We start from the raw sequence: 27,603 nt of genomic DNA, 5'->3' as shown, positions 1-27,603 counted from the left end.
AAATCCCCTGGTAGACGCCGGAACGCCGTTCCGGCCGAAATTAAGGCCTGGTAATTAAACATATAGAGTGACCTGCAGTTGGATACAGTGTTACGCAAGAAGCTAGAGCTAATAGCTTACCGCTGGAGGGGAAGGTGGGTGTGCCTGATACTGAGAGAGGGAGAGTGATGGCGAGCGAGTTGAGGAGGGGAAGAAGGCGCGTCCGTTATAAATACGATGTTAAGTTGCTCAGATTGTTTACAGTCTGTCATCTTATGCAGGCAGCCAGCAGTGGGGACAAGAGGAGCAATTTGTGAACATCATGTCGAAAAAAGTAGACGTCAAGTACACGCAGGTTAGTGCTGGCTGCACAGTGTGAAGGTCATAAGCTATCCGCAATAGCCCTTCCTTTTAAAGAAGGAAATACCATATGAATGAACTACGTAGGAACTCGTAGATATCTGTACGGAATTGTATCAATATTCTCTAATTGTATATGCATGTACACTGAGATGACAAAAGTCATGGGATAGGTCCTAATACCGTGGCGAACCTCCGTTTGCCCGGCGTAGTTCCGTAATTCGACGTGGTGTGGACTCATCAAGGCGTTGGAAATCCCCTGCAGAACTGTGGAGGCATGCTGCCTCTATACCCGTCTGTAATTGCGAAAGTATTGCCGGTGCAGGATATTGTGCACGGACCGAACTCTCGATTATGTCCCATAAATATTCGATGGGGTTTTTGTCGAGCGATCTGGATGGCAAAATAATTTGCCCAAATTGTCCAGAATGTTCTTCAGCCCAATCGCGAGCAATTGTACTCCGGTGACATAGCGCATTGTCATCAATAAAAATTCCATCGTTGTTTGGGTACATGAAGTCCATGAATTGCTGCAGATGGCTTCCAAGTAGCCGAACATAACTATCTCCAGTCAATGATCGGTCAGATGGACCAGAGAACCCGGTCCACACCATGTAAACACAGCCCACACCATTATGGAGCCACCACCAGCTTGCACAGTGCCTCCTTGATAACTTTGGGTCCTATGGCCTCGTGAGCCACGCATGAACCCTATCATCAGCTCTTACCGACTGAAATCTGGACTTATCTAACCATAGGACCCAAAGTTATCAACGAGGCACTGTGAAAGCTGGCGGTGGCTCCATAATGGTATGGGCTGTGTTTACATGGTGTGGACTGGGTTCTCCGGTCCAACTTAACCGGTCTAACCAGGCCAGAGTCTTCCAGTCGTCTAGGGTCCAGCTGATATGGTCATGAGCCCGGGAGAGGCGCTGCAGGCGATGTCATGCTTTTACTACAGGTACTCGCTCGGTTGTCTGCTGCCGTATCCCATTAACACCAAATTTCGCCGCACTGTCCTAACGTCGTACATCCCACATTGATCTTCCCACATTGATCTCTGCGGTTATTTCACCCAATGTTGCTTGTCTGTTACCACTGCCAGCTATATACAAGCGCCACTGCTCTCTATTGGAAGCTGAAGGCCATCGGCCACTGCGTTGTCCTTGGTGAGAGGCAATGCCTGAAGTTGTTAACATAAGAAAAGCTAAACAAAATCAACAAAAATTCTAAGAAAACACCCCTGTACACATGTTAAAATGTGAGTCCACATAGAATGCATAACTGAAATTAAAACAAGTTAAAATATGTTAAAATTGCGCATCCCTGGCACATGGCATGCAACAAGATATCCTCTTCAATCTTCCAGTTGTTGTTGTTGTAGTCTTCAGTCCTGAGACTGGTTTCATGCAGCTCTCCATGCTGTGCAGCTTCTTCATCTCCCTGTACCTACTGCAACCTACATCCTTCTGAATCTGCTTAGTGCATTCACCTCTTGGTCTCCCTCTACGAGTTTTACCCTCCACGCTGCCCTCCAATGCTAAATTTGTGATCCCTTGATGCCTCAGAACATGTCCTACCAACCGGTCCCTTCTTCTTGTCAAGTTGTGCCACAAACTCCTCTTCTCCCCAATTCTATTCAATACCTCATTAGTTATGTGATCTACCCATCTAATCTTCAGCATTCTTCTGTAGCACCACATTTCGAAAGCTTCTATTCTCTTCTTGTCCAAACTATTTATCGTCCATGTTTCACTTCCATGCATGCCTACACTCCATACAAAAACTTTCAGAAACGACTTCCTGACACTTAAATCTATACTCGATGTTAACAAATTTCCCTTCTTCAGAAACACTTTCCTTCCCACTGCCAGTCTACATTTTATACCCTCTCTACTTTGACCATCATCAGTTATTTTGCTCCCCAAATAGCAAAACTCCTTCACTACTCTAAGTGTCTCATTTCCTGATCTAATTCCCTCGGCATCACCCGACTTAATTCGACTACATTCCATTATCCTCGTTTTACTTTTGTTGATGTTCATCTTATATCCTACTTTCAAGACACTGTCCATTCCGTTCAACTGCTCTTCTAAGTCCTTTGCTGTCTCTGACAGAATTACAATGTCATCGGCGAACCTCAAAGTTTTTATTTCTTCTCCATGGATTTTAATACCTACTTCGAATTTTCCTTTTGTTTCCTTTACTGCTTGCTCAATATACAGATTAAATAACATCGAGAACAGGCTACAACCCTGTCTCACTCCCTTCCCAACCACTGCTTCCCTTTCATGCCCCTCGACTCTATAATTGCCATCCTATTTCTGTACAAATTGTAAATAGCCTTTCGCTCCCTGTATTTTACCCCTGCCACTTTTAGAATTTGAAAGAGAGTATTCCAACCAACATTGTCAAAGGCTTTCTCTAAGTCTACAAATGCTAGAAACGTAGGTTTGCCTTTCCTTAATCTTTCTTCTAAGATAAGTCGTAAGGTGAGTATTGCTTCACGTGTTTCAAAACTTCTACGGAATCCAAACTGATCTTCCCCGAGGTCGGCTTCAACCAGTTTTTCCATTCGTCTGTAAAGAATTCGCGTTAGTATTTTGCAGCTGTGACATTAAACTGATAGTTCGGTAATTTTCACATCTGTCAACACCTGCTTTCTTTGGGATTGGAATTACTATATTCTTCTTGAAGTTTGAGGGAATTTCGCCTGTCTCATACATCTTGCTCACCAGATGGTAGAGTTCAGTCATGACTGTCTCTCCCAAGGCCACAGTAGTCCTAATGGAATGTTGTCTACTCCCGGGGCCTTGTTTCGACTCAGGTCTTTCAGTGCTCTGTCAAACTCTTCACGCAGTATCATATCTCCCATTTCATCTTCATCTACATCCTCTTCCATTTCCATAATATTGCCCTCAAGTACATTGCCCTTGTATAGACCCTCTATATACTCCTTCCACCTTTCTGCTTTCCCTTCTTTGCTTAGAATTGGGTTTCCATCTGATCTATTGATATTCATACAAGTGGTTCTCTTATCTCCAAAGGTCTCTTTAATTTTCCTGTAGGCAGTATCTATCTTACCCCTAGTGAGATAAGCCTCTACATCCTTACATTTGTCCTCTAGCCATCCCTGCTTCACCATTTTGCACTTCCTGTCGATCTCATTTTTGAGACGTTTGTATTCCTTTTTGCCTGCTTCATTTACTGCATTTTTATATTTTCTCCTTTCATCAATTAAATTCAATATTTCTTCTGTTATCCAAGGATTTCTACTAGCCCTCGTCTTTTTACCTACTTGATCCTCTGCTGCCTTCACTACTTTATCCCTCAGAACTACCCATTCTTCTTCTATTGTATTTCTTTCTCCCATTCCTGTCAATTGTTCCCTTATGCTCTCCTTGAAACTCCTGCATTACCCCTATTTGATTTTGTGTTTTTAATCCTGTAGTCACCTGACCAGAAGTCTTGTTCTTCCTGTTACCGAACTTCACTAATTCCCACTATATCTAACTTTAACCTATCCATTTCCCTTTTTAAAGTTTCTAACCTACCTGCCCGATTAAGGGATCTGACATTCCACGCTCCGATCCGTAGAACGCCAGTTTTCTTTCTCCTGATAACGACGTCCTTCTGAGTAGTCCCCGCCCGGAGATCCGAATGGGGGACTATTTTACCTCCGGAATATTTTCCCCAGGAGGACGCCATCATAATTTAACCATACAGTAAAGCTGCATGCCCTCGGGAAAAATTACGGCTGTAGTTTCCCCTTGCTTTCAGCCGTTCGCAGTACCAGCACAGCAAGGCCGTTTTGGTTAGTGTTACAAGGCCAGATCAGTCAATCATCCAGACTGTTGCCCCTGCAACTACTGAAAAGGCTGCTGTCCCTCTTCAGGAACCACACGTTTGTCTGGCCTCTCAACAGATACCCCTCCGTTGTGGTTGCACCTACGGTACGGCCATCTGTATCGCTGAGGCACGCAAGCCTCCCCACCAACGACAAGGTCCATGGTTCATGGGGGGGGGAGGGGGGGGCAATCTTCCAGGCCTGTCAGAAGCTCTCTCGTAGTGGACGACCTACATAAAACGACAAAGGTCCCGAATTAAAAGAGCTGACGCCACCGTTGATTGAAATACGAAGTATTAACGGTCCAACATCCCAAATCCCCATTACATAACTTACAAGGTCCAGGCTTAAAGGCGTGCCGCACATGCATCCGCATGAACATAGGTAGGCGATCTTTCGAACACTGAAGTGTCCAAATAAGGGGGTTATCTAAACTGTGCACCTGCAGGAATGCACGGAAACACAATTTAACCCCCCTGAGTAATATTTTGGACACTCCAGCGCTACATGTACACCCATCAGTTTTTTTAATGGGGGATCTTTGTCCTTTTCTATTGGTACTGTTTTAATATACACACATCAAAAAGTTTTGCAATATTCCGGTTCCCAGAACTCCTGAAGATAGAAGTTGACTGTGGATATTTTATCACTGACACAGTCCCTTTGACTGTTCAGAGATATCACTAAACCGCCACCCGCCGGCCGGTGTGGCCTTGCGGTTCTAGGTGCTTCACTTTGGAACCGCGTGACCGCTACGGTCGCAGGTTCGAATCCTGCCTCGGGCATGGATGTGTGTGATGTTCTTAGGTTGGTTAGGATTAAGTAGTTCTAAGGTCTAGGGGACTGATGACCTCAGATGTTGAGTCCCATAGTGCTCAGAGCCATTTGAACCAGCCAAACCCCCGCCCAAAGATGCAAACAACCATGCTTGAGCAGCTCCTGTTAGACGGAGGGGGTCCGACAGCCGGTCAGTTCCAGTCATTCCACCAGAAAGAAGGTACACGGCTCGTGTTGTCTGTAGTTCAACCATACGTAGACGCTCAATACAGCGGTTCGATTGCGTCCGCATTGTTGCTTTGTGCGAGGGAGGGCTCTCAACAAGGGAGGTGTCCAGGCGTCTCGGAGTGAACGAAAGCGATGTTGTGTGGACATGGAGGAGGTACAGAGAGACAGGAACTGTCGATGACATGCGTCGCTCAGGCCGCCCAAGTGCTACTACTGCAGTGGATAACCGCTACCTACGGATTATGGCTCGGAGGAACCCTTACAGCAACGCCACCATGCTGAATAATGCTTTTCGTGCAGCCACAGGACGTCGTGTTACGACTCAAACTGTGTCCAATAGGCCGCATAATGGGCAACTTCACTCCCGACGTCCATGGCGAGGTCCATCTTTGTAACCACGACACCATGCAGCACCATACAGATGGGCCCAACATGCTGACTGGACCGCTCTAGATTGGCATCACGTTCTCTTCACCGATGAGTGTCGCATATGCCTTCAACCACACAATCGTCGGAGATGTCTTTGGAGGCAACCCGGACAGGCTGAACGCCATAGACACACTGTCCAGCGAGTGCAGCAAGGTAGAGGTTCTCTGCTGTTTTGGGGTGGCATTATGTGGGGCCGACGTACGCCCTGTCGGTCATGAAAGGCTCCGTAACGGCTGTACGATACGTGAATGCCATCCTCCGACCGACAGTTCAACAATATCGGCAGCATATTGGAAAGGCATTCGTCTTCATGGACGACAATTCGCGCCCCCATCGTGCACATCTTGTGAATACCATCCTTCAGGTTAACGACAGAGTGGCCAGCATGTTCTCCAGACATGAACCCTATCGATCATTTCTGGGATAGATTGAAAGGGGCTGTTTATGGACGACGTGATCCACCAACCTCTCTGAGGGATCTACGCCGAATCGCCGTTGAGGAGTGGGACAATCTGGACCAACAGTGCCTTGATGAACTTGTGGATAGTGTGCTACGAAGAATACAGGCATGCATCAATGCAAGAGGTCGTGCTACTGGGTATTAGAGGTACCGGCGTGTACAGCAATCAGGACCAACACCTCTGAAGGTCTCGCTGTATGGTGGTACATGCAATGTGTGGTTTTCATGAGCAATAAAAAGGGCGGAAATGATGTTTATGTTAATCTCTATTCCAGTTTCCTGTACAGGTTCCGGAACTCTCGAAGCCAAGATGATGCAAACTTTTTTTTTATGTGTGTATTTTATCCACAGTTGTGCATCCTACATGAACTCACATTTTAATTTACGTACGTGGTATTTTTCTAATACTTTCTATTTTATTTTCTTGTGTTAACAACGTGGATAAATGTTATTATTGATTTATAACTTTGCAGGTGTACCCGAAGATGGGGCACAGGTCTTAAAAGCGGGTTTTGCTTTCCTTTTTAGAAATAAATAATTTTTACAACTTTAACGGATTGTGTCATTTACGACGAATATCAACAGTTCTGGAAACCCGTGTCTCTGAATTCCTCTGAAGCCTGTTTTGTAGCTTCAAGAGAGTAGTAGGCCCTTTGGAAGCAGGTATTTCAAGAAGTTGTGAAAAAGCAAAGATCAGGGGGTAGAGAGAGTGCTGCTTGTGATGAAATTCAGATCGTATGCAAAAGTATCGAGTGAAACTAAGACAGTGTAGTGTACCACTACATATAGGGAAAGATAGATTTTGAACCATTCCCGTAGTCCAACTAATAAATCATGGTGTGTGTTCCTGCAATTGGACGGATGACGTGAACTACAACCATTCACCAATCTGGATTTTCCCATAACTACGCATCTTCAAGATTCTGCAGTGCGTATTAGGTGTGAAGTGTGATACTTGTCATGCCAGTTTTGCTATGCCACATATTAAATAGATAAGAATTTTTACTACTACCTAAATGACAGTGCACTTTCATGTATTGCGGCTTTTTATATTATTCAGTTCAGACTATTCTAAGGACATGTAGATAATACCAGCTCACCAGAAAAATACAGTATTTGCTATGGGTATTAGTTCAGTGGAGAACTGTTTTTTGGATTTATTTATAATGTTTTTAGTAGAGTTACCAAACTCACATTGCTGAATACGTAAATAACAAAACACAAACATGCGCTTTACAATGCAAAAGTAAATATATAAACAGCTTTAACTTAACAAATAGTTATTACTTTTAATTTTATTCTTTTGTGATTATTTTCTACATTTTTATCTTACTGAAATGGAATATAGTTGGCATAATGACCTTGTTCCAGATTTTCATCAACAACGAATTTGTTGATTCAGTTTCTGGGAAGAAATTTCCTGTTTACAACCCTACAAATGGAGAAAAAATTGCTGATGTTTCAGAGGCTGACAAGGTAAAAAATTATAATTTTCTCATTTCTATGGAAATGTGTTTATTATGACTGAAAACACGCTCAATACTGCAGTAATATTCTATAATATTCTAGAGAATTACAGCGGTAGTGTATGTATTTTCATTCGTAACGCAAAAAATATTCTACCAAGAACCAGCAGAACAGTCAATCAATGAAATGTGTATACTCAACTCATAAATGCAATTTTCTTTGATTGTTGATGAAATTGAATTTTACAGGCAGATGTAGACAAAGCAGTTGCTGCAGCTAAAGCAGCATTCAAGAGGGGCTCAGAATGGAGGACAATGGATGCTTCAAAGAGAGCAGTACTGATGCACAAGGTAAATATTACAATTCAAAAAATCGACATTTTCTACCACTTGTCTCCCAATAATGAGGTTTGACTGTATAGGCGACTTTTTGGGGAATTAAGAAGCTATATTATCCTGCACAGTCCATAACTACGTTAGACTGACTCACAACACAATAAAAAACAACTGTTCTATAAATAATGCAATTGAATTACATTTATTACTGTCAATTTTGCACTGACGTGTCATTATTGCATTCAAAAATAAAAGAAATCTAGCATGGGTATGCTTACATCAACCAGATGCGGAAAACAATCACTCACGGGGCGTCAGAGACATAAAGAATACTAGAAACATAAATTTATAATACCTATTAGGATATGTGAGCATAATCAGTTATGAGGTGCAGGTATAAAAAATTAAGTAATACCTAATGTGAGTAGTAACACGAGCAACTAAAAACAGCAAAAGAGTAGCAGTGAATGGATGGAATAGAATAACACAAATTTTGGTTCAAATGGCTCTGAGCACTATGCGACTGAGGTCATCAGTCGCCTAGAACTTAGAACTAATTAAACCTAACTAACCTAAGGACATCACATACATCCATGCCCGAGGCAGGATTCGAACCTGCGACCGTAGCGGTCACGCGGTTCCAGACTGAAGCGCCTTTAACCGCACGGCCACACCGGCCGGCTACACAAATTTTGATCCAGCAATTTGTCCCTCTTCTTCTCCCTGTTCAACACTCAGTTTATGTGTGAGGGCGATTTCATTTTAGTTGGTTCCTCAGTATAGAGCAAGATAATTTTGAAGACTGGTAATGACTAAGAGGTAGCCACTGCATTACTAATACTACTACTACTAGTAACAATAATAATAACAGTTACAGATATAGACAATGTGACATACAGTACACAGTACAATACAATTGATAACTCAAAACAGTTCACTAGTTATTAATATAAGAGTATTATATTACAATCGATAAATTCCTTCACATCGTGATGAGGGCGGGTAACTGATTAGTTCAAATGGCTCTGAGCACTATGGGACTTAACTTCTGAGGTCATCAGTCCTCTATAACTTAGAACTACTTAAACCTAACTAACGTAAGGACATCACACACATCCATTCGCGAGGCAGGATTCGAACTGATTAGTCATGCAGTCTTTGGTTGAGTGGTTGTTCTTGATAAATTCTGGTCTTAATGACAAGTAACTTTTTGGTGATGTTTAAAGACGTACACTTTCATATATATAACTTATTCACATACATCAAGCTTGGACAAGAAACAACTGGCTGACTTAGCAAAGAGTAATTACTACAGCATTACTAAAGAAATTATATGGAACATAAATATAAACACCTTGCACAACATATAACAACAACATACAGAAAAATAATTAACTCTCAACACTTCTCTTTAATTATTTTTCTTCTTAATTCTTCAGACACATTAGAAGTCTGTGGTTTAATCAATATTTCAGCAAGTTGACTTGAACATACCGCATGATTAAGTTTGATAGTCCTTTCAATTTGATAGTAGTTTCAATATGTTGTTAGCTTAACTTTCGGGGAATTTCATTATATTTCTTACCCCTTGTTATTTTTCCTTCATAGGTATTCTATAACATATATATATATATGTTATAGAATATATATATATATATATATATATATATATATATATATATATATATATATCATCTTCATTCTCAGTACACTGTTCTGTCTGTTGATTGAAACCTGAAATTCCAAGTTCTTGTCCAGAGCGTCTTACCCAACACATGCCATCGATCGAAGGGACAGCGTCTCGGTATTCTGCTTCAACTGTTGAAGTTGCTTTCGATTGTGCCAGACAATGGGTCCTCCTTTCTTTATAAGAACTCCATTGGTGCCACATCTACTAGAGACATCACCTCGATAATCAGAATCAGCATAGGCAAACAGTGTTGAGCCTCTATCAAAGAATATATCACACGTCACAGTCGTTTTATGAACCGGTACAGCAAAATAAGTTTCGCGAATTTTCAGTGACTAACCATTGGTTTATTACTAAATCAGCTTGAGTAATTAATGGAGAAACTAATATCTGGACGAGATACTGTTGCAAAGTACAGTAGACCCATTTCTTTCAGGAGTGCTAGTTCTGCAAGGTTCGCAGGAGAGCTTCTGTAAAGTCTGGAAGGTAGGAGACGAGGTACTGGCAGAAGTAAAGCTGTGAGTATCGGGCGTGAGTCGCGCTTCGGTGGCTCAGATGGCAGTCGGCTTTCAGCCGTGATACCGTGCGGACGGGCTCGGGGCGCCGGGCAGTGCTCCGCAGGTGTTGTTGTTTACCCGCTAGCGCGCGGTCGCGTCGTTGTATTGCCGTATAGTACCTGTACCGACCCGACATGGCGTTCTCATATCGAAAAGCTTTAATCAAACTAACGTTCAACGTATCGTACACGAGACCTAAGGCCCATGACATTGAACGGTTTCTACGAGACATCATGCACATAGAACCACAAGAAGTGATAGGAATCCGTCTGTCTATTGTAACCAGCACAGTGTACCTCAAACTGATTGACGAAGCGGCCTGCGACAGATTACTCCAACGATCTGCAAACGGCTTTCGCTTCTGTCACGCAGACGGTAACGTGAGCGTGGTAGGAGTTGACCATGCTGGTCTGGGGGTGCGTACCGTGCGCATCTTTGAACTACCTTTCGAAGTTCCTGCCAACCTAGTCGTTGATGCGCTGCAGCCATACGGCACAGTTCTGAGCCACACAGAGGAGAAATGGAACACATTCGAAACGTACCCTGTTCTTAATGGGGTACGACAAGTGCGCATAGAACTTAAGAAGCACGTTCCATCATATGTTTTCGTTGGTGGCTGCCGCGCAATTGTTATATATGATGGACAACCGAGGACCTGCTCAGGCTGCGGCCAGGAAGGCCATGTTAGAACTGAGTGTCTGCAGCGCCGCCCCGTTCAGGTGCCCCGCAATGAACTTCTCCAACGATCCACTATGACCTCTCTCCCGCTAACATACGTGGAGGCGGCACGACATGATGTGATGGATGATCAAAACCTGTTACCTCCTCAAGCCGCTGCCAGCTCCGTTGGAGAGTCAGCGCCGTCGACGATGCCGCAGCCCAACGGTGCAGAGGTTCCTACAGCCTCTGCCCACCGCAGCGTCGTGGGCGCCCAGCCACCGTCACTGTCGGAATCGGACACAGGGGTTCCTAGCGACCGAGACTGTGTCGAGCCCCGCCCTCCAGTGGATGTCGAATCTCGGACCCGAAAGCAAAAATCACCCAAGCGACACAAGAAGAGGCGATTGTCAGCTGAAGAACAGGACAGGGATGTGAAGCCGGCGGAAGACATCGACTTCGTTGACTCGTCCACAATTGCAACGGCCTCCAGTGGCATCATTCACCAGAAGGTGCCTGAAGACAAGGAACACTCTCCTAAATCTGGTGGCCCAGAAAACGTCGACTCCCAAAATGTGGGCTCCTGTGAAACCGACCAGCCCCCAATGACATCACAATCGTCTCTTGGTGATTGGGCAGACGATATGGAGGCATATGATGCACAGCAAACATTGATATCTCCACCAGAGCCCATGGCTGACATTGAGCCCGGAGGGCTCTGCCAGTCAGGGACTTATACGGTACAGTAATGCACAGCATGCAGATGGATGGCTGTGTGATGTGTGAGATCACTGTGGGCTTGCACCGGCACACTGCCTCCGCCACTTGATATGTCTCAGTCATACCGTGTGGGAACAGTCAATGTAAATGGTGTCCACTCCACTGTCAAGACCCGCATATTACACGACATGATCAGAGCGGCAGACTTGGACATTGCCCTTCTCCAGGAGGTCCGTCCCGAGCTGCGTTTAGACCTATATGGCTACACCACCTACAGCGTACCCTTAGGTGATGGTGCAGGAGGAACGGCCATCCTTCTCCGAGATGGCATAGACGCGACGCACTTGACGAACGGGCGAGGTATCGCACTCACACTTGGCGCAGTCCGCCTCATTAACGTCTACGCTCCCTCCGGTAATTCGCACCGTGGTGACAGACATGTCTTCTATTCGAAGGAGGTAGCCCCACTTTTGCAAGGAAATATGGACCATTACATAGTGGGCGACGATTTTAACAGTGTTCTGCGGCCCGAGGACCAGATACCGCATTACGTCCCATGCCCGGCTCTACAAGCATTGATACGTGACCTCGCGCTCCACGACACATGGCTCTTACATCATGGGACCCAGAGTGGATATACGCACTTTACCAGCCATTCTGCCAGTCGTCTGGACCGGATATACGTCTCGCGTGCCCTCCGCACAGCAACCCGTGATGCAGAACTCTGGCCGACGGCCTTCATGGACCACCTCGCGTACATCTGCACTGTCACCTTACCCCGACAACTCACAAGACGCAGCAGGGGCCCGTGGACGCTGAACGTCTCCCTCCTTCGCGAGGAAGCGTGTCGGCGAGCAGTCACTGACACGTGGCGTCGATGTATCAGGCGCCTGCCCATGTATGCTTCCACGTTGCTGTGGTGGCTGGGATGTGCCAAACCTGCAAACCTGCACTCCGAAAGACCTTGGCCTACGGGCGTGACAGAACGAACTGGCAAAGGGCAACATCGGAATTTTACTATACAGCGTTACGTGAGCTGGCGACGCAGCCGCCGTCTCCCGAACGTCAGATGTCCGTACAACGCATCAAAGCTCGTCTACTTCGCATCAGGACCGAGCAGCTCGAAGGTGTCCGCATCCGTGCTCGAGTGCAAGACTGTATCCCCAACGAAACAGCGTCAGTGTATCACATTGTGCGCGAGAGGCGCCACCGCAAACGTCAGCTCATTACGGCGGTAAACACGGAGGAGGGCGGCCGCGCAGTGACACAAACGGACATCGCGCACACGTTCGCCAGACACTATGGGACCTTGTACATGGAAGATCCGCGAAATGTACGTGATTATGACGAGCTGTTGCACGATTTTCCCGCCCCTCGGGACGTGGCACCCGATGATAGTCTGCTGTTGCCCATTACACCCGACGAGGTGACATCGGCCTTGGCACGTGGAGCACCGAACAAGTCGCCTGGACCGGACGGTTTACCCCTGGAATTCTACCGCACTTTTTACGACCTTATGGGCGACAAGTGGCTCCAAATGTTTCAAGACCTGATCCGCCCTGATTTCACTGTCCCCACAGAATTCACTGAAGGCATCTTGATCCCAGTGCCGAAACCGAATGGTGGTTGTAGGTGGCAGGACTTCCGCCCACTCACACTCCTCAACAACGACTACAAGATCTTCGTCCGTATCCTCCGCGCGCGTCTCCACACCGCTATCGGGAAAGCCATCCACACCGATCAAACATGCTTAGGTGGTGTCAGCAACATTCATACGGCGTTAGGAGCATACCGCGACGTAATTGCTTTGACGGCGGCCTGCAAAATACGAGGCGCCCTTGTCGCCGTAGATTTTGACGACGCATTCGACCGCGTCGACCACGGCTTCTTACGCACAGTTTTGCAACGCATGGGCCTCTCTCCGGAGTCTGCACAGGTGGTCCTTCGACTGGTCCACGGAGCGCGCTCCCGCATGATGGTCAACGGTTATCAGTCTGGTCACATTGTTGTTGGACGGTCAGTGCGACAAGGGTGCCCCCTGTCGGGTATATTATTTGCTGCAGCGCTTGAACCAGCTTTACATGGTCTACGACAGCGATTTACTGGTATCTCCTTGCGGGACGAGACCTTTCGTTGTGGTGCATTCGCTGATGACGTGGTGTTCCTGGCCAGATCAGAGGATGAAATGCATATGGCGCTACAGTGGCTACGCCAGTACGGGGCGGTCGCTGGGAGCGTCATCAACGTGAAGAAGACAAAATACACGGATGTCGGAGGGGGGCTTTCCCACACAACGGCGGTGCCCTTTGACAAGGTGCCCGTACTCAAGTGTTTAGGAGTGCAATTCTATAGCAATGTCCGCCGCACGGCGGCGGCTACGTACCGCCGGCTCCTACACCAGACACGTGCTCTGCTGCAGGACAACAAACTGCGACGATTGGATATGCTTCTCAGAACCCGTTATGTCAACACCTATCTTGTCTCAAAACTGAACTATTTTGCGCATATCCTTCCCTTGACGGCTACGATGGCCGACAGATTTCAAGCAGCATATGGACATTTCGTAAGCACCGGTCTGGTTTTTAAAGTCCGATACGCCACCCTGACACTGCCGCAGCGGCCGGGCGGTATCGGTTTAATTCATGTATATAACCGTGCGCGATCGCTTTATCTCAACACTATGCGTCGCAAGTGGACCTCTGCCCACGCCACTCTGACGGGCACCCTGATAGCAGAAGTGGCACCACACTCTCTGCATCTCCCGGTTTCTGTAGGACACATTTCACCGACACTCACCCACATCAGAGAGTTCTTGATTGACTTCAGCTACTTACGGTCAGAACTTCCGACGACACGGAAGCCCAGCACAAAAGACTATTATCGCCTCTATCAACAGCAGCAACCTGTAAATACGGTCACCCACAGACACCCTGAAGTTGCCTGGAACACGGTGTGGCGAGCGGTACACACGCCTTTTCTACCTACGACGGTGCGTTCATTGTGGTACGTGGTTGTGAATGGGAAGTTCGCTACTCGTCAGAGGCTACATTCCATACATCTGACGGACGACCCCTTGTGTCCGACATGCTCCGTCGCTGACTCGGATGCACACCGTCTGACGTGTGCCGCGACCAGCGAGTGCTGGCTCCTGACGCAGCGCATGCTGGCGTTACTCTTGCGGCGATTGCCGGAGTCTATCTCCCCTGATGAAGTATTGCGCCCCGACAGCGTATACTTTCCATCAACGAGAACGAACGCCGTTAACTGGCTAAAAGGCATGGCCGTTTACTACATGTTTTGCGATGCTCCCAAAGACACACTCGACTTTTGGTCCCTATTGATGACGACACATGCAGCTTTCAGCCGCCACCCGAAGTACAGAACTCGTTTCGCAAATTATTTAGGTTAATTATTTGCGGGTCCTCCTGCTCACTGGGGCGTTCCGGGTATGAGACGCTGAAAATGAAGAAGAATCCTGGAGCATATTGATCCTCTACGGACGGAATAGGGGGGAACCCCTCCCAACAGACGAGAAGACGTCTCGGACGCACGGCTACGGCAGTTGTAGGATCTTTCTTTGTAATAAAACAAAAATAAATATATAAAAAAATGTTATAAAAATTAAAGAAATAAATAAATAAAACAACATCGACAAACCCACTACATCCTCTTCCTGATCCTTTGATCCTCGAACTCGAACACGTTGCTTGGGCGTGGCGGCGAGATGGCCAGGCTTCGGGTGTCGACCCCTGCCCTACCCGTCGTCCTGCTCCCGCAGCGGTTCATTAGATTAAAAAAAAAAACGATGGATAGAGGAAAAAAAAGATGGTAGAGCACTTGCCCGCGAAAGGCAAAGGTCCCGAGTTCGAGTCTCGGTCGGGCACACAGTTTTAATCTGCCAGGAAGTTTCATATCAGCGCACACTCCACTGAAGAGTGAAAATCTCATTCTGGAAAGACCCCTTTAGTTTATCAGTCCTTTCCAACGGCTCATCATTGACAACTTTTTCTTCATCTGCCAGCGTTCCACGCTCCGTGATATTGCTACTGGAGACAAATTATCGAAATTAAACTGTATCAAGATTTTACTTGTATACAGAGACTGATTTACAAAAATTTCCTTTGAACTTATTTTAATTTCCATTCTGAGATAAGACGTTTTATTTCGAAATATTGGGCGAAATTTTATTTGATACTTCTGATTCAGCTCGTTCGGTTTCTCCCCCTGTTGGTTTAAATTCCTGTCCGGTTGCTACTGAATATGATCCTCTGACAAAAGTCCCAATTTACTGTGGGTTAACGGACCCCATTGATAATAGATAAAATCTACTATCTGGGAAGCTGAAGAATGAAACTGACTTTTCTGTCTGTGTTGACAGTAATTTGCCGGTTGACGCTATTTGGGACTATCTGCTGACGTACACTGACCCGTTTTAGCGCTCCTTAGTCATGTAGCGTGGATTTCTGCCACCCGGTGCGAACCATAAATTTGCTGTCCCTGCCCCCCCCCCCCCTCCCCCACATATTTTCGCAGGCAAGCAACAGGTAATACAGATCTTTGACAATGGGTAGTAACACTTAGTTAATGGTTATTAAAAGAAGATACCATGCAGTGACTTTCAATTAAAATGCACTCTCCTGTACGACAGTTACGTAATGTGCGTACGAATACAGGCTGTGACACAGGAACGACATACGAAGTTTCGGGCTGGCCGCGTGTCGTGTGGGGATAGCCACAGTGGTTAAAGCGACCGCTCGCATAAAACGGGAAATCCGAGCTCGAGTCTCGGTGCGGCATACATTTTCATTGTCGTCATTCCCTTATACGGCTGATACGGTTGTTCGTATTCGCAATGGCGAACACATTTCATGCATTTCATAATGGCTGTAGTAGCCGCAATGTCTGTTCCTTTGCGCATGCATGCATGTCCCAAGCAACACTGCACCGTCCTTCTTAACAACGCAAGCACTGCAGTAACACAGTTAAGCCTGGGCAGTACTTTTACGTATAATAACAAACATTAAACAGACCCATACTCAGGATACGAGCATAGGGGAGCAGATGCAGGAATCCTGCAGCGCCGCTAACGGCAAGATCCTAGTGGTGGGTGGTCTGCCGTTGCCTTCCTCCGACTTTTTATGAAGTGTTATGTTGAGTTTGTGTTGTTATAAATGAAAGGAATGGGGAAGGTGAAACTCGGTGCGGGCGCACGGCCTGGTCCCCGCGAATAGCACCAAGGGGGCCTCCGAACTTAACGTCCGCAGTCGACGAACCGATCTCCATCAACTGCGTCGGATGTCATCACTTCATGATACACTGCTTAGGAGTTTGGAATTAAATCCAGGACGTTGGTGCAAAGACTGGTAGTCAGGAATTTTACACTACCATTTCTCCACCCGTTATCGACGAAACAGTGGCACTGAAAATTTCATCCACCAAGTCGAGCCCCACCACAGAAGCGTGCGTTAGTGACCTTGGCTATGGAGGCTGATGATCTTACGTATGTTGTTGTTGTTGTTGTTGTGGTCTTCAGTCCGGAGACTGGTTTGATGCAGCTCTCCATGCTACTCTATCCTGTACAAGCTTCTTCATCTCCCTGCACCTACTGCAACCTACATCCTTCTGAATCTGCTTAGTGTATTCATATTTTGGTCTCCCTCTACGATTTTTACCCTCCACGCTGCCCTCCAATACTAAATTCGTGTTCCCTTGATGCCTCAGAACATGTCCTACCAACCGATCCCTTTTTCTAGTCAAGTTGTGCCACAAACTCCTCTTCTCCCCAATTCTATTCAATACCTCCTCATTAGTTACGTGATCTACCCACCGAATCTTCAGCATTCTTCTGTAGCACCACTTTTCGAAAGCTTCTATTCTCTTCTTGTCCAAACTATTTATCGTCCATGTTTCACTTCCATACATGGCTACACTCCATACAAAAACTTTCAGAAACGACTTCCTGACACTTAAATCTATACTCGATGTTAACAAATTTCTCTTCTTCAGAAACGATTTCCTTGCCACTGCCAGTCTACATTTTATATCCTCTCTATTTCGACCATCATCAGTTATTTTGCTCCCCAAATAGCAAAACTCCTTCACTACTCTAAGTGTCTCATTTCCTAATCTAATTCTCTCAGCATCACCCGACTTAATTCGACTACATTCCATTATCCTCGTTTTACTTTTGTTGATGTTCATCTTATATCCTACTTTCAAGACACTGTCCATTCCGTTCAACTGCTCTTCCAAGTCCTTTGCTGTCTCTGACAGAATTACAATGTCATCGGCGAACCTCAAAGTTTTTATTTCTTCTCCATGGATTTTAATACCTACTCCGAATTTTTCTTTTGTTTCCTTTACTGCTTGCTCAATATACAGATTGAATAACATCGGGGAGAGGCTACAACCCTGTCTCACTCCCTTCCCAAGCACTGCTTCCCTTTCATGCCCCTCGACGTGTATTGAGTCTATAATAATTCTTTTTCAACAGGAGGTAAGTAGGCATTTATACTGCTCATTACTCGAGGCGCATCAAGTCTGCTGTGGACGGGTACGCTCTACTTGTCGGCTTGCCACTAGTTGATGGGCTGGATTCGGTTAAACCAGGCTTTGCTATTTTCAGGAGACTCTACCTCTCACAGGGGCTTTAGGACATAAGAATGAAAATAATAGTCACGAGTAGTCATACCAGAAAACAACAAAGGGGAAATTCTAGCAGCAGGAAGTGAAGTACTATAGTCTGTTTAAAATTACTTGATAGGTGACGTCTGTCACTTGCCGTTACAATGTTGCCCCATCGGCTGCCGGCTCCCGCTCGGTTATAGGCGACACACTCAAACTGTTAATGTGTAACGCTGAGTAAATGTCGGAAGTGGCCGCTACGACGTACGTCGGAAATGCGAGATGCTCTGTTGGCAGCTGATTTTAAATGATCAACGACCGAACTGCGGCAGACGACGCGTTTTGTAGCGCTGAATGTAAAATTATGTCCTAAGCTAACCACAGTCTCAATATATTATGCTATGTATCGGGAAAACGGCGGTCAACAATCCGCGGCAGGACTAAAATCAATATCGCTCCGTTCACGGCGATTAAAGCTATCCTCTGCGAGCAAACTCAAAACAGAAAAAATTTCGCGCTTCAGCGTTAAATGCAAATTGTAATTTCCCGCTCATTGCTTACCTCTAATTATTACTATACTGGCTACACGAGCTGCCGCTTTACCAACCGCTGAGTTGTCCTCTTAGGCATTTCGTCGCAGATTTCAGGCGACATAGGCAGATTGCACAATAAAAAAGAATGATAGGAAGAAAAATAAGAGTAAATAAAAAGTCACTACGATGACGAAAATGTCGTGGCAAAGAATGGGAAATAAAAAATTGAATTTAAACGAATTAAGGGGGGGTAGGACGTGAAACGGGCCGACTTGGAGCAGGAGAGGCACAACAGGACATTTTAATTTTCACTGTATATACTTATACAAATAAATTCATAAAACTTTGTCAGCATGACCAGGAAGGATTCATAATTCACACTCATAGCAGAGGAAGTTCAAAAACATAACAAAACAAATTTTTTTTACATGTGAAATTTCATCATGTTTTCACTTGGTATTGGCTGCATTTGTTGCTGTAGGTACACTTTTCTTCATAAGTAAGAGAGATTCTTCGATGAATGTTGCACAGCATACAAACCATACTTACAGGTGTATGAAACTCTAGAATTTCCCAAATCTGTTAAAAACTGTCGTAAAAATTGAGATAATTAACTATAAAATTCGAGTTTTCTCAAAACACGAAGTTTAAACCGTAACAGCCCATTCATTCTTCCATAGATTAAATAAATTCTAGAGTTTCATACACCTGTAATTATGGTTTGTAAGCTGTGCATAATTCATCGAAGAATCTCTCTTACTTATGAAGAAAAGTGTACCTATAGCAACAAATGCAGCCAACATTGAGTGAAAAAAATCATGAAATTTCACATTTAAAAAATATTATTTTTTCGTGTTTTTGAACTTCCACTGCTATGAGTGTGAATCCTGAATCCTTCCTGGTCATGCTGACAAACTGGGGGCAACTGCCCATAGTGGGAATTAATTTTGTTTAACAGTTGGAAAATGATCTGTAATTGCAGGTCCCGGATTTTTGTGAACTAAAACACCTAGACAGCCATCACTAAAATAACCTGAAAATAACGAAAAAATGATAAAAACATACTTAAAGTGGGTTTTAAAATGAACTAGAGCAATGAAAAACTTTATAGGAGGATAATACTGATATTACAGAAAGGAAAATTAATTTAAAGATTAATTTGAAGACTTACGAAACATCTTACAGCTATTGCAGTACGATAGTGACTATGTAGAGGTTCTCGAAAGTGAGAGAACTTCCGTTGATGGGTAACACTTTCTTGTAGTTAGAAAATCTTTCAGTGTTTGCTGAAAAAACCGGAGCGTGTGCTCTGATAATTCCGTTTGGTTTCAAATATTGTTCTTAAATTGAAAAATTTTGAGCTGCGAGTTCTGTTTGTCGAGATGCTCCTTTGTTAATTGCCCTTTAGCGCACGCGCGGATGGCGTTTCTCTGGCTCCCAGCAGGGGGCACCAGGAGCGACGCTTTGCTCCAACTACGAGCGTCTTCCCGAGCACGGGTAATGCCTGCTCCCGGCATAATAAATTTCGACACCGCCGCGCGTTTATCATCAGTCGCACCTTGCAGCAGTGACAGCAGCAGCACCTGATGATGTCGAGCAGATGCATCGACGAAATATTGTGCGAGTTACACAGTACGATCCGGCAGCAAACCCGACAAGCGTATTTGCAACAGATCCGTCCGGAAAAAAATGAAAAGTCACGTCACGACCTAAGTTTCAAGACCTGATGATGACAGCACTCTCTCTCGAAAGGTTTTGTTGAGCCATGTCTAGGACATAAATACGGCTGAATGCTAACGAATTGCCACTATAACACGAAAGGAGCTCCATAAGCAGAGAATTGCAAGGCGAACTGGAGTTCCAAAACCAGTTATTAGTGATACAAATACCCCTGCCGTAGCCATAAAATTTGGACTATGGAGCAATGGAAGGAAGTCATGTGGTCTGTCTTGTTTCACACTGTCTCCTACTTCTGACAGAGTTTACGTTCACCATATCACGGTATTCCTTAAGCCCTATGGTTAGTCTATAAGGTCGCATTACTGCCAAGGATTATGTGACATTTTGGCTGACCCGATCATACCAGCACAATGTTTGTTCCCCGATCATGGTGCTGTGTTCCAAGACGACAGGGCCTCTGCTCACACGGCTCGAATCATCCAAGTTTGGTTTTGTGAGCGCGAGGAGGAACTGTCGCAGCAGATAACGTGATTTCTGCCGCATTTTGAAAAACTATGTGCCTTAGTGCCTTTAGTAATGGACACGTTGAGGCATCAGTCAGACCCCAAGAGTGCTATAAATCACTGAGTTTTACTTTTCTTTTAAAATTTCGAATAACTGTGAGTAGTGTAAATATTATCGTTATTTACCCAATTAAGAACTACACAACAACTCCAATGGTGTAGTTTTAAAATAATACACTCCTAACGATTTCTGCTTTACAAAAAGGATTATAGTGATTTTAAAAAGCGGTTTTTATATTTGACAGACATGACTTTAGATTTTCAAAATACAGGGTGTTTATAAATTAATATCGGGGTTTTAACGCTTTATAATATTTATTATATTAAACTTACAGTTATAAATGAAATGTCAAATGAAAGAGAGAGCAACTCAAACAGTTTTACCAAGAACCTTATAAATGTTCAATGTGAGCACCATTTGTCACACGGCACACATCAAGTCTATACCTGAGTTCTTCGTAAACGTTGATAAGTGTGTCTTCAGTGATTGTAGCAACAGCTGCTTCAATCTGGTTTCTTAATTCAGGGAGGTAGTGGTGGGCAGGAAATCGCGTATCTGTTAGAAATCACAGTGGCTGAGAAGTCACAGATATCACAGTAGCAACTTTACAGAATCTGACTGCGATTTCAGTCACAGTTAGCAGTCGCAAGTAGTATTTCATATTCAAAGACGTGAGCCATCTATTGGTCGAATTTAGCACTGCTTTCTGCGATTTCAGTGACAAGTCGCAACTAAGAGTCTTTTTTTTTTTCCTTTATTGTTAGTTGTATACCTGTACAAATCAGGCAGGCTGGCAGCGGCACACTACGCCGCCCTTCAGCCATAGTGTTCACAAAAGCATAAGAACGAAGAATGATAATGAACATAGTGATGGATAAAAGAGAGAGGTCACAAAGACACAAAAAACACGGAGTCGTTCACACGTGACGATAAACACACTGAAAACACGTTGACACGGCGCACAGAACACTGATGAATCCGACGGCACAAGTGAACGTAGTAGCGGGACTGTGGACACCAAAAACACTAAACGTCGTCACACACACGAGACACAGAAGGCGATGATCTCCGGCGCGCGAAAGTTCACTATGCATGTGCGAGTCCGGGGACCTGCCAAGAGAGGAGGAGGAGGAAGGGGAGTGGGAGAGCGAGAGGGGAGAGCAGGGATGCCATGGGCAGGGGAGAGAGGGGGGAGGGAGGAAGGGGTAGGGGAAGCCCGGGGGAAGAGGGGTGGAGGGAGGGGATGGGGGAAAAGGAAAGAGAAGGGAAGAGAAGAGAAGGGAGGGAGGGTGCCTAAAGGAAAGGACACCGGAAGTGGGGGGTGGGGCAGGATCAAAGTTGATAGGAGGGGTAGATGGAGGGGACGAGGACATCATCAGGGAGGGGGAGCTGGCGGAAGCCACCTTGGGAGAGGGTAAGGAGGGTGGAGAGATGGAGACCGGGTGGGACGTGGGAATACAGGCGCGGCAGCGGGCGGGGGTGAGAGAGGATCGGGGAGATGAGCGGGTGAGGAGGATCGAGTTTACGGGAGGTGTACAGGATCCGTATCCTTTCCAGGAAAAGGAGGAGGTGGGGGAAGGGGATGAGATCGTACAGGATCCGCGTAGGGGAGGGGAGACGGATGCGATAGGCGAGGCGGAGAGCATGGCATTCAAGGATTTGGAGGGATTTATAAAAGGTAGGGGGGGGGCGGAGATCCAAGCCGGATGGGCATAACAAAGGACAACTAAGAGTCGCAAGTAGCAACTAAAAAGCGCGGTTTACAGTGGCATCTGTTGGCCAAAGTTCGTACTACGTCCATCTCTGCGGTACGCTATGGAGTCCAACTGCGATTTCCGTGACAAGTTGCAACTAAGAGTCGCAAGTAGCAACTAAAAAGCGCAGTTAACAGTGCCATCTGTTGGCCAAAGTTCGTACTACCTCCATCTCTGCGATACGGTATCGAGTCTAACTGCGATTTCCGTGACAAGTCGCAACTAAGAGTCGCAAGTAGCAACTAAAAAGCGCAGTTAGCACTGCCATCTGTTGAGCAAAGTTCATACTACGCTATTCGCTACCGAGTCTAACTGCGATTTCTGTGACAAATCGCAACTAAGAGTCGCAAGTAGCAACTAAAAAGCGCAGTTAACATACTTTTCCTGGTGTCATCTGTTGACCGACGTACGTACTTCGTTATGAAAGCCTTGTGCCTCACGAGATCGATGTGCTGTGTGTGCATATGAAGGGCTTATTTCAATAGTGGTCCAAGTCCATTTTTGTTCATTTTGAGATACAGAGTCGTAAAGTTAAATGAGCGCTGACAAATCTGCATTTGAGATACCAGAAATATTCAAGCATATGGCTTCTTGCTAGAGATGAACCTTTATTTATGTTTGTTTGGATCACTAATTTCAGAAGCATTATAGACAGAAAAGTGGAGGTAATGGACTTGTACCACTATTGAAATAAGCCCTTCATATTATATGACGACATGCACATTCAGCATCAGTTATGGTTGGTCAAATACTGCTGTGACTCTGAATGTATTATATTAATAAGAAGCAACATTGCCTTTTTCTCCTGAAAATATCAAGTAACGTAACAAATGTGTTTGATTCTGCTTCCAATATGACAGTTTTGGTTAATACTCGACATGCCTACAGGACTTTGCAATGTTAACACAGCAGAACTCATACCTCTGTATAAGTGTAGAGAAATGAAAACAGTCATATGAATGCCTCACTTTTGTTCCGACATAGTTCAAGACTCGAGAGAAAAGTTTTACACCTGGTGTTCTACATGGCAACTTCACACACAAGAACTTTTTGCTGACACTACTACCACCTACATAAGTAAGCTTTTCCTGTGTTACTTTCAAGTAATGCACTTAAGCTATTCCTGATTTAACTGGAAGATCTGTACTTCCCACTTTCATATCAACAGCCTCAAAATGCATATTGTAGACTTCGGGATAAGTAACAGGTCAGTGTCACACCAAGATTGTGGAGAAAGGGGGGGGGGGGGGGGGCGGCATGTCACTCTCAAACAAGTGTTTACCAATAAGTAAGTGGCGGAAAATTATGGGTATAGGACGGCTTAAACATGTGGAAAATGAGATTTTTATTATTCATTCACTGTATTTGACATTTATTATTCCTTTAAAATCGCACAACAAATTCAATAAAACACAGTTTAATCATTCACACACTTATTTCACAATTATTTCACTTTTAAACTGCAAATCCTCTAAGAGCTGTCTTGAATCTTCACGAGTCTCTCTCAAAAACAGCCTTGATGTGGATAGATACGTACAGCAACCAGTAATCAGAGTCAGAACTGTCTCTGCAAAAACACAAGGATTATTAAACAATTTTTGCTGTCATTAATTACTAGCAATATAATTGACAGAGTAGATTGCTAATATTTGCTATAATGAATATCACATTTGCAAGAACGATCTCACTGAAGTAATTAAGTCCATCGAAACGCTTAGAAACTAACCTCTCGTCTGACGAAAACGGTCTAAAGACGCAGTGGCAATTTCTTCAGATCTGTTGACAATGATATTTTGATTTATCACTTTACTGAGTGACTGAAATGTAGTTCAGGTACCTGTGAACATAACAATATGTTAGAATTCATTTTCTAAATGCGAACTATTACGGTACTGTACGGCTACTTACATATTAATTACACTATTAATATTTTCACAGTTGTTGCTTTAATACAAAATTAAAGCCAACGGAAGAAAAAACGTAAAACATACTTGCCAATGACAGGTTTGTTGAGATGCAATTTTCTGTGTTGACAGATGTAACTTTTTCATACGGTGGTAAGTCGCAGAAATCGCAGGAATCACAGAAATCGCAGAAGTAGCAGAAGTCACGGAAATCGCAGAAGTAGCAGAAATCGCGGAAGTAGCAGAAATCGCAGAAATAGCAGTGGCGGAGGGATACACGATCTATGTTCCTTAACTGCGACAAATCACAGTTAAGAATAACAGATACTGAAAAGTAGCATTCACAGGAATCACTGATAACGGAAAATCGCAGTTTAGCCCATCACTACAGGGAGGTCTGCTGGTGGCGGAGGCACGTACACATGATCCTTGATGAAGCCCTAAAGGAAAAAATCGCATGGTGTTAGGTCGGGTGAATGTGGAGGCCATTCAAAGCAAGCCCTGTCATTGGGCCCCTTGCGGCCTATCCAGCGCTTGGGTACAGTGTTCAACCAATCGCGTACTTCACTATGCCACTGGTGCCAAACACAACTGTTTGAGTTGCTCTTTCATTTGACATATCATTTATAACTGTAAGTTTAATATAATAAATATTAAATATTATAAAGCGTTAAAACCCCGATATTCATTTATAAACACCTTGTACATTATACCTGAAATGTAAATGAAAATTTATAATAATACAGAAAATCCGCATCATTTGTATTGTTCTAATCGGACAAAACATATTTCATGGCTCTAACTCAACAAACGTAATAAAGGAATATGTTAAATCTGTACTGAAGTGAGTGAGCGAAAGTTAATAGTCACTTTTGACAGACAGGCCATAAAACTGACAAAAGCTTAGGTTGACGATCAATCTTGAAACTGGAACTATGGAGAAGAGCGCACAAGGACTTGCTCAAGTTCTTTTCATATTAACTGCACCGAAACAACTACTAGCGTCGTTCAATCGATATCGTCATTTTAGTTGAAACAAATGATACATAACCGAACAGCTTTATTGAAAATATTCAGCAGTGGTGAGACAGTCTCCCAATATGAGGATTGAACAACTATGAAAATATTAACAACTTATGACGTTTTTAAAAGTTACCAGATGTGGCAGAATGAAAATCTTGATTACAGGGAGATGATTACAAATGGCTTCACAATTTTTCGAGCTGATGGCCACTGCTGTCTTGTTGGGTATTACTGAGGAGATAAAACTGGTAAATATTTTTGTCTTTTGTGGGTAAAAGTTGTGGGGTGTCCCAAAGTGAGCACGCCTCTGTTTGCCTCAAAGTCATTTCTGAAGATTTGATAACGTTAGATTTTATTCTACGGACACTACTTCGATGGAAACCTTATTCAATCTCGTCAAGACAATTTAGCCCTGTACAAGTTATCACTCTCAATCTGAGAGGCCTGTTTTACGACGGCGTCACATGTTTTCTGCTTATGACCCAGGATTGCAGTCATGGATATGGAAAGAAGAGTTCCAAGAATTGCCTATGCATCGTAATGCTCATAATCTTAATTTGATCGTGCTAGATGGGACCGCAAACCTTTAGCAACAAGAAAATTTATTGAAATAATAAAAGATTTCATAAACTTTGTATGGGACTCATCGAACCACTGTGTTCAGTTGAAAGATCTGCAGATAGAAATTCAGAGAGAAACTGAAAAATGTTTAACTACTGTCCAACAACGTATATATTATATTTAAAAATTGTACTTAATTGTTTCTGATGTTTTAAAGGGAACTGATAAAATGGTGTAGGCCAAAGCATCAAAATTCTACGATTATTTGCAGAGGTTCTAGTGCTACTTTAATAAAAAATGTCTATTGAAATTCCTCGTCGTATACAAATTTTAAACACAGAATTACATAATCTTATGAACTGAAAGACGACACTGGCTCTGGCTAAACATACGCAGTGTCCCTGACCTGTACCGAGCGAACCTTCTCGATATGGAGATTACCCCTTCGATTCAGGTGTACCTTGATAAACTGTGCGCAACGGAAACGATTTGAGTATGAATTGCCCTCAAAAGTGAGTCTTGGGTGTTGTCCCTGTTGAAATTAATAGTGATAAAGGAGTGAAGGGGTCATATACTTTACTGAAATGAAAGAGAGGCTACTTCGACCATAATTTACTATAAAATTCAAATAGAGAAACAACAATGATGTATAAGTGCAATAGATAACTCTCTCATGCAATGGAGATAACTGAAAAGCGGAATATAAAATCCCTACAATTAATAAATTTTGTAAATGCTTAGCAGCGAAGTCCACGTGGAAGGGTAAAAAAAGAATCTGGTAACCAACCCTCGTTCGGACTAAATAAATCTAGAACTCGGTTTCAGAATCAGACATGTTCATTGCGTCGATTTTGTGGGATGTAGGAAAATATATGCAGGAGCCAAAAGTTTAGAAACATGGAGAAGCTATCGCACACCAAAACATGATTCTATACAAGATCCCCACTTGATTTTTGGAGTGAAATTGCGCCTACATCTGCCTCATCACGAACGTCTCGCTGTATGAAATGTATTAAGAGAAGACAGACTGCCATCTTAGCAACTACAGAAGTCTGCGATGCAAGTGCTGCCTTAGGACACAGTGCAGAATTATTGTCTCGGGACTCAGTCTCTCTCTCCCTTGGGTCCCAGTCTAGAGATATGTCTCTCGGGTCCCACAGGAGAAGTGTTCTTAAAGTGAAGCTCTTCTTCGTCCTCTGCCACGAAAAACTACTTATGGGCCAATTAGAAGGATTGTTAATATGTATTGCCAATGAAATACCACGTAGCAAACGTTGCTCTTTCTCTTCCGAGAAGGTTATTTATGCTTGATCCAGTCTCTTAAGTTTTCACTTTAAACAGTTTTGTAGGATGCCCCTTTTCACCAAAAAGGTGGTGGCTCTGACCGATGTTGAGAAAACTCAAGCTACCTCCCACTCAGAAAGTGGCCCTTGTTCTTCCACTCCGTCTAATTT

General features: G+C 44.2%; 1 pseudogene; it reads left to right on the top strand.

Moving 5' to 3' along the window:
* The first annotated feature begins 214 nt into the window (after positions 1 to 214).
* The window catches only part of LOC126189031 (aldehyde dehydrogenase 1A1-like), a 94,779-nt pseudogene continuing 67,390 nt past the window's right edge, over positions 215 to 27,603 (top strand).

Source organism: Schistocerca cancellata, chromosome 5, assembly GCF_023864275.1.
Source record: "Schistocerca cancellata isolate TAMUIC-IGC-003103 chromosome 5, iqSchCanc2.1, whole genome shotgun sequence".
Taxonomy (NCBI): Eukaryota; Metazoa; Arthropoda; class Insecta; order Orthoptera; family Acrididae; genus Schistocerca; species Schistocerca cancellata.
This window is presented reverse-complemented; position numbering and strand designations above follow the sequence as displayed.